The 13553-nt window shown below is 47.5% G+C and overlaps 1 long non-coding RNA gene across 1 annotated transcript; it reads right to left on the reverse strand.

Moving 5' to 3' along the window:
• Positions 1 to 10752: 10752 nt before the first annotated feature.
• Positions 10753 to 12333, reverse strand: LOC125759263 (uncharacterized). The gene is made up of 3 exons (XR_007416834.1): positions 11709 to 12333; positions 10847 to 10964; positions 10753 to 10778 (listed from the first exon to the last, which is right to left on the reverse strand). It is a non-coding gene; the product is annotated as an uncharacterized LOC125759263 (long non-coding RNA).
• Positions 12334 to 13553: the final 1220 nt, after the last annotated feature.

Consider the following 13553-nt stretch of genomic DNA (forward strand, 5'->3'; position numbering starts at 1 on the left):
TGGCTGACGCCTCTGGAACTAAGGTTGCGCTTACGGCGCGGGACTTTGCGCCAGCTTAAGAACCTGGCGAGCCAGCTCTTAAAAATAAAAAAAATGTAGTGGCTTAGCTTGGCTATGCTGGGATACACGTAGCGTGAGCTTAAGGTTCAGCTGATTATCCTTTGCTCTCCTGTTTGTCTGGGATTAGCTTGATTATCATGCTTACTGCTGCTTCAATGACATACACATGGTGTACGCATTATGTGACACATGTATATTTATTTTTTGCTGAACGCCATTTCTCTACTGCCACAACGACGCCTCGGTGGTCAATGTCAGGCACGTAGCCAGGATTTTTTTTCGGGGGGGGCAAGGCCTAATTGTTCGAAAGAAAGTCTTTCCTTGCAAAAAAAAAAGTTGCCCGGGAATAGAGAAGGCTGGAAGAATTTCGGGGGGGGGGGGGGGCGGGCGAGCCCCTCAGGCCCTCCCCTTGCCTACGTGCCTGGTCATTGTAGTAACACGCTGCCGTATCTATGGCCCCAATGCCCGGCGCCGCGCCGGCGTTGGGGCCATAGAGACGGCAGCATCTCGCGCCGGGTCAACACCACCTAGACAAGAGAAGCCCTGCGCACTCCCTCCGTGACGTCACAGAGACATTGCCCGACGAAGAGGGACGCCATCGCACGTGGCGCAGTTAGCGCATTCATCAGTGGCAGCAGTGGACGCACTCGGTCAGTTGACACAGCACACGCGACAGGTACGCGATCTGCCCACCCGCAGCCACGGGCTAAAAGCGTTATAGTGTTCCAGCGTTCCGGTGCGCCAGCTGTGTGACATCACTGCTCCTCGCGCATGCGCAGCACGGCTCTTGTACGGGCAAGCGAAACCGCTCCGGCACAGCCAGTGTAGCTAACGCTACAGTAAACGCTACAGCATTGTGCATACCCTGGTCACTACATGTAATAGCACACATCTGAACTCACGCAGAGACAAGAACGGACCCCGAACGAGCACACGCAGAGTTTCTAGAATGCACGCGACTTCCACTTTCCCTTAACATCTATTCTAACAGCAGCCCAGTATCCCGCACCCTAATGTTTCTATATATGTGTGCCATCGCGTAGCGCGAAACTGTATTCTAACATAATCAAGAGAATTAAACTATGTTTAAACTTTGAATAAAACTATGAAAATTAGGAAATAATATACTATGGCATCAGGGCTTGTGTGACTCCCGTGGTCTTCATGTGGCGCCAGCTGACTGACGCATACAAGAGACACACCTGAGCATCCGCGTCAATGAAAAAACATACTTGGTGCGAATGCAACAAGATATATGATAAGGTGCGTCGAGCAGGGAGGAGCACTTAGCGTTAGCAGCCAGCGTTTTCGTCTAAACATAAAGTTGGCAGGAGCTGCAGTAGCCGGGAATCCTCAGCTCCGATTCGGTACCTTTTAGACTAAAATGTGTAAATAAGGCTAGCCTGTTCATATTCCCCATTAGTTCGATTCCCATGATATTTGGGACAGAAGGAACAGTTTGGAAGGGAAGAAACATTATCTTTTGATGCCAATTACGCATCATGGAACAATGTTTTATGTAGGTAATTAAATTCCTTACGAAAGTGTATTCTCCTCAGCCTTAGCCCACTACAAATCTACGGCGTCAAGAAGTTGCATGATTAGCAACGCAATTAGTTGTTGTAAGAATGATAGGTATCGAAATAATGACAACTAAAAAAGATGTGCTTCGTAGTAACGTTGTAATCGAAATGCTGAATCATTGTTTTGCTGAAAAACATTGTTCCATATTTATTCGTTGAAACTTATACAATGCTTGTGCGCCTTGCGCGGCCTTCCCAGTGTATTTCATGGTAACCGTTCGTGGAAAGATTCGGCTCCATTGACGGTTTGGAGCGCTTCTACGTCATCCTACATCCTGCATATTAATGCATTTGTTCTCGAAAGCAAACGACCAATTCCTATTTGAAAAATGACACCTTAGAAGTCTTCTTCAGTGAAGTATTTCGTATTCTAAACAATACTTTCTGCGAAAGCCTTGCAGATTCCTCATCCGACGCAAAAATCGACCGTCGGCGATAGTGACGTCAACGCGAGGATTCAGGAAATCATCTCCACCTGATGACGTCACATGATATCAGATATCACCGAAATTTGTGATGCCTTCAAGATGCCATTATATGACACTGTTACTTGGTTAAAAGGTGGGCATGTCACGCTTGCAGTGCAAAATCACCTGAGGTGCACAATACTTGCGATGCCTTTGATCCTGGAGACTGCAAAATAATGTTAGGTGCCAAAATCTTCAGAAAGGCAGAATGGGGTCGAAATAATGCATTGACTGAAAAGAAAGAAAAATGAAGAAAAAGATGGCTTTCGCCTTCGAATCGTCTTAGGAGAGTGTAAAAGCAATCCTGTGTGTTTTAAAGCGCAGATCTTAGGCGCCCCTTTATGCGTTGAGCGGCGTCATCGTCGGCGTCGGTGGCGTAACCGATAGATGTCAAAAATAAAAATCAGAAAAAATTACCGACGGTCGCATGGGATTCGATTCCGGGCCCTCAGCATGGGCATAGCATATTCTACCACAGAGCCACGATGGTGCTTGGAACTCGTTTGCAAAAAGACCTTATACAGGCGTCTTGCCGGGCGGGGAATCGCGTTAACCTATGTAATATAGCGTGTAGAAGAGTAAAATCACAACCACTCAACACACAATGCTAATTGCACAACAGTGTGTAGTTTAATGCTTCCCACACACTGCAAAGTGCTCAGCGATAATTATCCATCGTCATCAGCCACATGCAGCATAAAGAAAGTGAACAGCCTCTTTCTGTAGGCAACAATGTGGGTGTTCTGCATGTAAAGGTAATTCTAATGTGACGAAGTGTGTAGTGTGTGGTTCACAGCTATAACGGGTCATCTTTCCATGAATTAAAGAACAAAAAAGAAAGTGCACATATTACCTTGGAGGTGTGTAGCGCTTACCTCGTTTATCCGCAGAAAGACGAACACTGGCGCACTGGGCAGCCAACCTTTCAAACACAGCATGAGGCGGTACCGTAACTGTCAGCTAGTTTTTTTTTTGTTTTTTTATGCAATTAAGCTCTTTTTGTGTGTTTGCTGTCTCGAACTTCATTGCTCTGCTAGGTCGAGCAAGCGCCGTGATGGTGCTTCCTCGCGGGAGAGTTGTTCTATCGATCAGTCTTGACATGAGCTGCTACGGGGTTGTTCTAACCGATGAAATTGATCGGTGTGCGTTATAGGGAACTACATCCCTCCCTAGTTCACTGTAGCAGGCGCTACACGTTGGTGAGTAGTGCCCTTCAGTCATCTTAGTTGGTTACCCCATTGGTGAAATCATTTGTGGACGCCGAGCAGCTAAAAATATTTACTGACTTGTCGGCTCCCAAAGGGGAGGATTGTTCAAAATGAGGAAAACCACATTACGGATCTAAACATTCATACATTGACCTTTCCCCTATCTCACAATATCTCAGATTATTGCTTTGCGGAAACAAAAATGCCTAGGTCGATTACAATGAGATATTACGTGTGTAAGCATGTCCCCGTTGTCCCAATTTGTTTTGTAACTTAAGCGTTCATAAAAGTGCGCGCTACTCGTCTACGTTGTGTTCCGGCTGCCACTGAAAATTGACGGGTACCGAGGACTGAAAACGCCAGCCAAGACTCCAGTTGTAGCGAGAAATGGAGCGGCGTGATGGTTACGGCGGTCGTGGCACCCGATGATATTCTTCGCAGTGTTCATGTGGAGTAGAGAGATGTCAGAAAGTTTTCGGGTCGCTTCTGTGTCGCCTTTGTCTGCAGTGTTCGTGTCACTTGAGAACGAAGAGAGGAATCGCAGAATCCAATGTCATAAGACATGCCACGACTTTTGATGCAGGTCGTATATATCTTGTGTGTATATAGTTATGTATGTGGTTTTCAAGCACACTTGCTATGGATTTTGGGTACTGTTCTGCGGCGTCTGTATTTTTCATTGCACCTACCAAGCGTGGTCATGTTTTAAGGCGAATTCAGTACTTGTAACTGTGACATCAGGGCAACAAGACTTCAGAACGCTCCCAAGCCGCTGATATTTACCTCGCAATTTGCGGCCTGTGCTTATTGAAAGTTGCAAATGCGACTGCGTGCTGTGCACGAAAGTGGCAAAGAAATACCAAAAGACAAACGCCAATTCGAATATTCTGAGGGGCAAATTAGAAAAATTATTTCTTGCTTAGAAAACTACCTCAGTTTTTGTTCACTGCGCAGTAATGAAATCTTTCCTCAATTGCCGCATACAAAGTGTAACAATTTGGATCGAAACTTCACGAAAAGCACAATGACGAATGCAATAAGCTGCACAATAAGCCGCGCAAGTGCAATAAACTGCACAATGCGCTCTAGATTGAGAACTAAACTACACCTAGATTTTTCAGACGGAGTGGGAGTTTCTTTTAATAAAAAACCGGGAACATTGATCTGTTTTCACGTTTTCTTAGAGACAGAACCGATCAGAAAACAGAGGTCAGCCTAAACTACAGCGCTCTACCGTGCTACTCTGTACAGAGAAGAAGAGAAATGGCAAAATAAAAAATTACACCAGCTCCCACTAAAGGGAACCATGTGTTGATGCGAAGCAGCGCTGGGTGTTAACCTTGTGTTTTCATTGTTGTTCTTGTCATTTGCATGTTTCCGTGTATGTGTCATCTGGGTGTGGAGTTGTGTATATGTTGTGTACCGCTTATGTTACCCCCCCCCATCTCGATATGTTTCCATTGCGCTTCGGCTTCGCGTTGCTTCGCAGCTTCGAGATTCGCTTGCAGACGTTGCCGTTTACGTTCAGCTTTGCGAGCGTCCATAGCGCCATAGCGAAGGAGAGCGCAACGGGAGCGAGCGCGCACCGCATTATATACGAGCGCACAGCTATAGGCTTCCCAAGCAACGCTTAGCGGCGCTGCTGCTCTTGACAGGCAGCGCCATCTCTGGCAGAAAAAGAGAAACTGGGGCGTGATCAGCGAGCGCTTTCCCTTCTCGCCACCGCGTTGCCGCTCGCTTCCGTGCACGTGCAGAGCTCTCGCGGTGCACTTGCGCGGCGTCAAAAGGATCTTCAAGCTTGACCGGCACTTCCGCAAAGCGAACTTGATAAAATGAGGAAAGCTCGTCAATCACGTTAACGGTGAAGAGCAGACGATCGACGACAACCACGCCCGACTCAAAGCGAAATGCATTTCCCAAGTCGCGATTACACCGTGTAGGACGTATACCTCGAGGTAAGTCTCCGAAATGAAGCCGTACACGCTATCGATGTTCTGCGGCGTGGACTACGAATCATATGATTGTTGTTTTGATATGGCATGCTTACAGTAGCAGCCGTGTACTTTCGTGAACAAACGTTTGCGGCGTGCGAAAAAAAAAAAATTATACGGCCATGGCACTGCTTCCTGAGAAGGTTAGAGTCAAGTCCTCCGTGCCGCTGGAGAATCACCCGCCGATTAAGACGCGAGGCAGCTAGCTGAGCTTCAACCATTGTGAAGCAAGATGAACTGCTCGCCTCGTTTTTTCAGCTCTCGCGTCATGCTTGCAGTCTCTTTTTATGATACCGACTTGACAGGCGTATAAAACCTGTTGCGTGAACGCGGCTAGAAAATCGCACAAAGTCAGAAGGTGGTTAATTCAAGGTTGCAATTGCAAAGCATGTATGAAGTGCCAGTTATATTTAGCGGCATAAATATATATCACCCCAATAAAGTGACAAAAACAAAGCAAACCTGCAGAACGATGTCAAAGCTTGCTGAAAATGCACAGACGTCCGTTCCGGCGTGATAAAGCAGCCTTCCTGACGCGTGAAATGCAGGCGCCGAACTTCTGACAATGTGCGGAGTTCTGTTGAATTCAACCAACCGCGCAACGCTAACGGTATAACGCGAATGTGAACGTTCAACAACGACGGGTAGGTCTCACGAGCACGGGGAATCAAAACACAAAGTTGCTTCACCTGCAACCGTAACTGGACTTTAACAATGCGAGAAGACAGCGAGTAATCATTACTGTAGTCGCTGCGTGCATGCGCCCCGTTACTTACCGATTCAGGTAGTCGGAACGAACGAAAGCGATGAACTCAGACAGCCAAAATAGAAGGCGAGACAGCGCTGTCAGCTATCCACGCTTGCCGCCTTTATTTCTCGTGCGACACGCCCGGGAACCGATACAGTTTAACACGTGAATCGTGTGCCTTGTCTGCACTGTTGTGGCTGGCCACTAAACCGCAATACTTCGGACCACGCTTGCGCTTCCGCGGGGTCGCTTCTGCCATCGTGGAAATGCGCAGCTTCGCACAGCAAGCCTCTCGGTTCAACGTGCCGAGCTGACGGCCCCACAGTTACCCGCACCGAGAGAAGAACGCGAGCGCACGTGCGCTACCGCTACCGTGAAAGGGGCTGAGTCGGCCGCGCGACGGTTCAGTGTTTTCCGACAGAGCCGCAGCGCGGCTGCCGCGGCGCTGTCGTCGCGCCGCAAACTTGAGCTTGGGGGGGCGATCGGAGATCTTTGTTCGTTCGCGTTCGTTCTGCGGTGCCTACGTCACAAAAGTGAGAGGAGGCGCAGCTCTCCCGCCTAGAACCGCCGAGAGGAAGAGAACAGCCAATCGTGAAGCGGAGAGCTTTCCGGAAGTAGACGCGCATCCTGTGACGTCGGCACGGGGACCGTGAAGCGTTTCTCGCCTTTTAATAAATATAATTACTTTACAGAAAATTATTGTTTTTGCTTCTCAAGCTCAAACACTCTTTTAAACAGCAACAGCTTTGAGTGATAATATTTAATAATGTTAGTTTTTTTTGACGTCGTCGCTAGATGGTGTCGCGAACGCGAAAAAAAAAAGAAAAGTAGCGGCTGACGCAGTTTCAAAATGTCGTCCCATCGCGACGTCTGCGTTGGTTCTCGGGTGTCTGATCGTCAAAAGGAGCTTCTGCTGGCTTTTGTGAGAGAGCATCCACAGATCGCGACGCTGTCGTGCCCGCTGGAGCCGTCGTTCACGAGGGAGGACCGGGACGACATGTGGCAGGAGCTGGTAGCGCTTTTGAACGAAGTCCCTGCGCCTAACACCACAGCCTTGCCAAACTCCGAGAGCAGCAGAGGTGAGTGCGAGCACAATTGTATTGTGGTCGGTCATCTTACACGTCCCGCTTGTGCTTTACAGCGGCACCGGAGGCGGCCAGATTACGGGTTACCGCGGCCGCGTCGTGCTTGACAGGGACCGCGCGGGTTGACAGTAAGCGAGGCCCAGAGTTCGGGTGACCTGAATCGGTAAGCACTGGCTTAGAATACCATTGTTACTTGTATGCTGCGAATTAGTGTGCTCATTTGCTTCGAGCCATTACGCGCTGTCAGTTTTACTTTTTCAAACAATATCGAGTGAATCACCCGGCCGCCGCGTTGGCTGAGGTGCTAACACGTTGTGCCGCTCAGAACAGAAAGCAAAACAGCCACATTTGCGGTGATGACGAAAGAACAGCCGCGAACTATATTTCGAAGCTCATTAGAGCACCCTACGTGTTCCAACCCATTTCTCAGACCCTCGAGTCGAGTGAGGCGCGTAGCCAGTAGATTTGCTTCCCTCCACCCTCTCTCCGAAGTCTGTGTCATAGCATGCCGCTGTGTAAACATCTCTAAAAAAAAACATTGCTATTCCACTTCCAGCATTAGTGCACATTCGCCACAATAATTCCTACGAATTATTGTTTTTAGCTCTGTGTAGCTGCACTGTTATCATTAGTAGGGACCAGACTGGGATATAGTCTTTTTTTAACGTATGCTTACAGATGGTTCCCCCAGATCAGAGCCTGCAAGCATGTGCACTATCTGGGGACTTCCGTCGCCTGCACCGCCAAGGTTCTTGGTCGGGAACAACTTCCGCGGCTTGCAGGTGAACTTTCACATCTTGCACTCAAGTGTCAATCAAGAAACTTCTTACTACTAACAGGTGAGCCCTGCTCCAGCTGCTGCTGGTGTGGCTGAAGAGGATGTGGCCCAGGACCTTCCCCGTGCCACAACTCGTAAGTTTCGCTGATGTTTTTGATTAGCTGTAGATGGTATGACATGCTCACAGGTGATGCTCATGCGTGCGGCTATGTGTTTGTGAAGAGATGACATCTGTGGGCATAAAGACAAAAAGTTGCACAAAAAAAATTTCGCAAACGGTTGCAGGAGCTAGTTGTTTGCATAACTGTCAGATGGAATAAACAGGTGTCCTGCCTTGCAGTTATGGCGAAATGTAGCAAAAAGGTAGCATTGCAAAAATGTTCAACATCTTGAAATGTTTCCCTATTTTGTCAATTGCTTCAAAAGTGAAACTGAAATGTGCTATTGCTAAATATACTGTTCAAAAAGCAAGCTCGTTATATAACTTAACATAGCCATCATACACAAATGCACATGTTTGCACCTGTGTTACACCTGCTTGCTGTATGTTATGCATACTGCAGCAGCTAGGGTTTCAGAAGGAGATTGTGTCAGTCATCGTGTAAAGCCAGACAAACGATTGTGTAGCCCTGAAAAGGGCTGCTTGGTTGCTTCTCGTGCAGAGGTGGTTAGAGGTGTGAGATGCGTTTGATGAGATGAGCGAAAATGAATTGCGGCACCGCTTTGGTCTGTCCAAACGAAGTGCATTGGTTGTGCGGTGAACTAAGCACCATTCATGAATGCCTTTAGGTCAGTGGATTTTCCACAGAGACGAAATTGTTGCACACACTGAAAGTCTTCACGAACAGAAGCTTCCAGCAAAGAGTCGGTAGCAGGAAATTTATAGATGATAATGGCAACACATTTCTTGGTTTCCAGCTCATGCCGCAGCTGCGAGATGGGGGCAACCGGCAGGCTGAGGCACTGGAGTTACTAGCCGCAAACACCAGGCGGCAGGGCCAGGCATCATTGGAAAGCTGCGCCAGGTTCAACTTCTCGGTGACGCGGTCCACAAATTGCAAGGCGTTGGTACCCTCGCCCGGGCCCTCACTGCAGCGGAAGCCACCTGCACAGTGATTTGTAAAGACTATAGTTGTACATATATGTAGATTTATTTTTGTTCACACCACGAGTTGTGATACGCTGGTTTGCTTCAATGGTGCCCTGCAATTTTTTTTCAGTTAATTTTCTTTTTCTGCATATCAGAGGCACTGATGTGCTGTTTCATTGTACATAACACAGTGTAGCTCAGTGGTAAATCGTGTCCTGCAATGTCATTTTTTAAAATCTCATATGAATTAATGCATTCAGCAAGTTTGTAGTATATGCACATAGTGCACTGTAGTGTATCTTATGTCTATAGTGTATACGTGTAGAATACTCGATTTTTACATATCCTAGAAAAAAAGAAGAGCGTTTGTGCATGGTCTAGGTTGCACAATAATTTGGAAATATTGCAAGACCAAAATATAGTTGACGAACACGTGTTCTGTTGCTTAGAAGTGTTTAGACAACATGATTGGGTACAAACAGAAATTAATAGTAGAGGAAGAAATATCAGCAACCAACAACTTGCATTTTCTGAGCGAGTTCGATTAGTACCGGTTCGACTGTGCCTTGTTTTCATGTACTACAATGACTTTTGTGCTGCGAGAAGCGTATGATGATGCAGAGGAGCAGCAGGCACTTTGTAACAATTCCATTTGTATATTATAAAAGGATGCTACTTTTATGTTCTTTTCCTTGGCATTAAATTTAAGGGATATTTATTTACTCTGCTTTTTATGTGCATTGCTCGCGATACTTGTAATAAAATTTCACTTCTTACACCACCCTTGTTGTTCACCTCATTTAAAAGCACGATCCTTGTTGCACTAAAGCTAGCGCATGTTGCTGTGCTTATTCAACAGCCTTTTCAGGTTACCACTTTGGCTCCGAATGGCACCATGTGCCATTCACAGGTGAGCTCTCACTTGTGCTTAGTGTGAAGCACCATATTTTACAACCTGGTCGAAGTATTTCATCAGTATGGCATTGTGTGACAAGGGGCATAGGTCGGCAAACTCACTCATGAGTCGATTCACTCAGATTCAGATCGAGCTGCGAGTCCAGGTGAGTAATACTTTGGTGAGTTTGAGTCCGGGTGAAAACATTTTAGTGAGCCTGAGTCCGAGTGAATCCGCCTGAGGAAAATTTTGGTGAGTCTGAGTTCGAGTGAGCCCCAAGAGCAAAATATATTTCACGAGTGAGTCAGGGTGAACTTCACATTTTTTTGCCAACCTATTCAAGGGGGTTATTCATTGATAGGAGAACGCCGTTTCGTTGATATGTGTAGCAAACATTTAAGTGTAGTAAAAAAAACTGCCTTTTGTTCATGCCAGTGACAAACACAATGAACAAAAACAAACACGCACCACACAATGCTGCTGAGGTCGTTGCAGCTGGCGGCGTACTCTGCGCAGGTGCTCAAGCATGCAGGCCCTGTGGTTCTCGAAACAGGTTCACTACACGGTTGCGCTGCTGCTGGCTCCCGTTGTGGTGGTGGTAGCTCAGCTGCTGCTGGCAGCAGCTCAGCATCGTCGGTGTCGTCATCGTCCCCTTCGAGAACAGGCTCATGTGCCGCCAACGCAATGTCGTGCAGAGCTGCACAAGCAGCGATTATGCTTGTGCAGCTCTGCACAAGCTTACAGCGATGCACCACTCCACAACATTGCGCAAGGCGGTGTGGGCCTTGTTGTAGTAGTTATCAGGGGTGCCACGAGCTGGTCGTCCGGGCACTGGTGTCAGGAGCCGCGGTTCTAATGTATAGCTGGAGTCTCCTGCACGAGGGCGGCATGACAGCTGTAGTGATAACGTCTTGAATGTGGCAAGCATTGACAGCACTTACCAAGCAAGCCGAAGTTTTGCTTTCAGGTGCTGACGGAGAGGGCTCCCCCGCCATACCCACGAGTCATGACATGACCCCAGGAAACATGGACTGACATCCAGAGGTCGGCATCACATGTCTGCAGAATTCAATTCAGTCAAAATTGTACCCATAAAAGACCTTGGGTACAATGTTGGGTATTATGTTAATGTAACTACATCTGTCTGCACTGTTACTGACTGTTGAACCATAGCTATGAACAAATCATCGACAAGGTAGGACTTGTACCATAAGTTCTAACACGCGGACAATGCAGTGTCAAAGGGTAGTCTGCATGTTTACTGCTTGGAACAACCCATCTTCCAGCCACCAAAGCCTTTTAACCAAATTACTGCTGTATGTTTAAGGCAATGTATCACAAAATATCTACAACACGAAAAACTTGCGACTGAAAAAAGGGTTATGAAACAGTGCGTATTTAATGTATGTACATGCTAGGGCGCGTTCCGAGGGACCGAAATAAAGTTTATTCATCCATCCATGTATCGATCCATGTAACGTCCATCACGACAATGAACAATAAGGACATACTACGGCACATTCTGGCAGCGTTAATCTCAACAAATACAAATCGAGACTCAAGCTTCGGGTACACATGGCGAACGAGCAACGGTAATATTACGCACTGTGCAGGCCGCTGAACCAAAAAGTACTCCACGTCGCATGATTTCATTGCTTATCCTAAGCGAAGTGCCCTGAAACGAACCAATTCCCGTTCTGGATGGATCGAAAATACCGCTCAACAGCCTTAGTAAAGCGGAAAGTTTAAGCGATATATAAATGAAACAATTCGCTACGCATACAATGCATGAATAATACTCACGATCACGGTGTTCAATGCGTAGACTCCCTTCCGCGACATGTAATGCGTCGTGTCCGCGGAGCTCAGACCATGGGACTTCTGGATGGCGATGAGCGTACCATCCACGCACCCGACCACAACGGGAATCCGCCCGAGCCGCGCGAACGCCGCCTTTGTTCGCTCTTCGATTCTGTGGTCTCCGGAAAGGCCACCCACCGTTTTTGCCCGCGAACGACAGTAATGGCGTGTTCCTGACGGACGACTGCGACAGGCCGATGAATTCCTCGCTGCCGACAGCTCGCTGGAAGCATCCGATCGCAAAAAAATCTCAGCGCGCACAACACCTTCCGCTCTGTTTAAATCCCACTGGTTTGTTGGCACCCGATGACGGGGTCGAGTTCGTCGCACAACCAACGTACAGCACGTTTCGAGAAACGAAAGCGACGCTGGAATTCACACTCGCTCATCTCTTCAAACGCATTTCGCACCTCCTACCATTCTGCATCTGCTTCGAGAAACGCCAACGTAGCAGGGAAGCACCGTTGCAAGCGCCATTTTCTCAAAATCAGCTGTTGCGGCAGCCGCAACCGCCAAATACATGCCGTGCGACGCCATTGTTCGCGCGAGAGAACGCGAGCGAACGGGCTCGCTCTCCGTTCACTTTTAGCAGACGACATGCTCGTTATGACGCGGCATGACGTCACCAAAAAAGAAAACATCAAGGAAAAAAAAGAAATGGCCACGCCCCTTAGAGTGGCGTGAGTTGTCCGGCTTCAGCCAATCGCGTGCGATCATCAGAACGAACGCGAACGAACGGCGCAGAACAGAGATCTCCGATCGCCCCCTGGGTTCCCTATGGCGGTGGGAGAAAAAGTTGAGAGGAGGAACCAAGCGGAGGCAGCGCTCACGCCAAGGGTCGGTTTCTTCGTATACCTCCCATAGGACGCGAAATTCAAACGCTCCGCCGACGCAAGCGCCGACAGCGCCGAGAGCGCTATTGAGTTACGCCCCTTGCAGAAGGCCGCCAAGCTCAAAGGGCGATGACGTAGCGATTACGTTGCTTACGTCGTCAGGGCAACAGTAACAACAGCCGCTCGCCTCCACCCCTATTTCTCCCTCTCCGCGCGCCGTTTTCTTTCTCTTTTTTTTGTGCACTTGTTTTCCTCCTCTCCCATGCCGCGCACCGTTTTTTTGTACGCTTGCTTTTTCTCCTCTCCTATGCCCCGCGCCGGGATTTTTTTTTTGTTCGCGTGCGCTCGCGCGCGTGCTTTGCTTGGCCGCGCATTCGTGTTTGCCCGCAGCCAGCATGTGCTAGATCATAAAGGATGAATCCACCTACAACATTTTTGTTACCTCTTTTTATTGTTCTGTTTCCGAAACTCAAGATTTCCATGCAATGGGGTGCGATACAAGTTCAGGAGAAGAACAGAAGGGAAGAATTCAGTGTGTGCATGACTAAACACAAAAGTTCATTGTAAAATTTATAAATTAAAAAATCCAACACATTGAAAAGTGTAAGCCCTTTGACGTACACACATATAAGAAACACGATTTTCATTTGGTGCAATACCGAGCAAAGTGCAGGGCAGCCTCTGATGAGAGGTAATCATGTAGTTTAAAGAAATGTCAGTGCATGACAAAAACATAACGAAGCGCAAAATATGTAAATATGAAATAATATTGCAATGATTTACTTATTAACCGTTGAAATGATACGAAACACAAAACAACCAGTTACATATTTGCTCAGATTTTGCACAAATATACATGAAATGCTGGACACCTTCACCAGATAAACAAAATGAAAAAGATAAGATTTAGCACAGTAAGTTGTACATTGCGCTAAAAAGAGCAAGACACAATATA

This window comes from Rhipicephalus sanguineus, chromosome 7 (assembly GCF_013339695.2).
Source record: "Rhipicephalus sanguineus isolate Rsan-2018 chromosome 7, BIME_Rsan_1.4, whole genome shotgun sequence".
Lineage (NCBI taxonomy): Eukaryota > Metazoa > Arthropoda > Arachnida > Ixodida > Ixodidae > Rhipicephalus > Rhipicephalus sanguineus.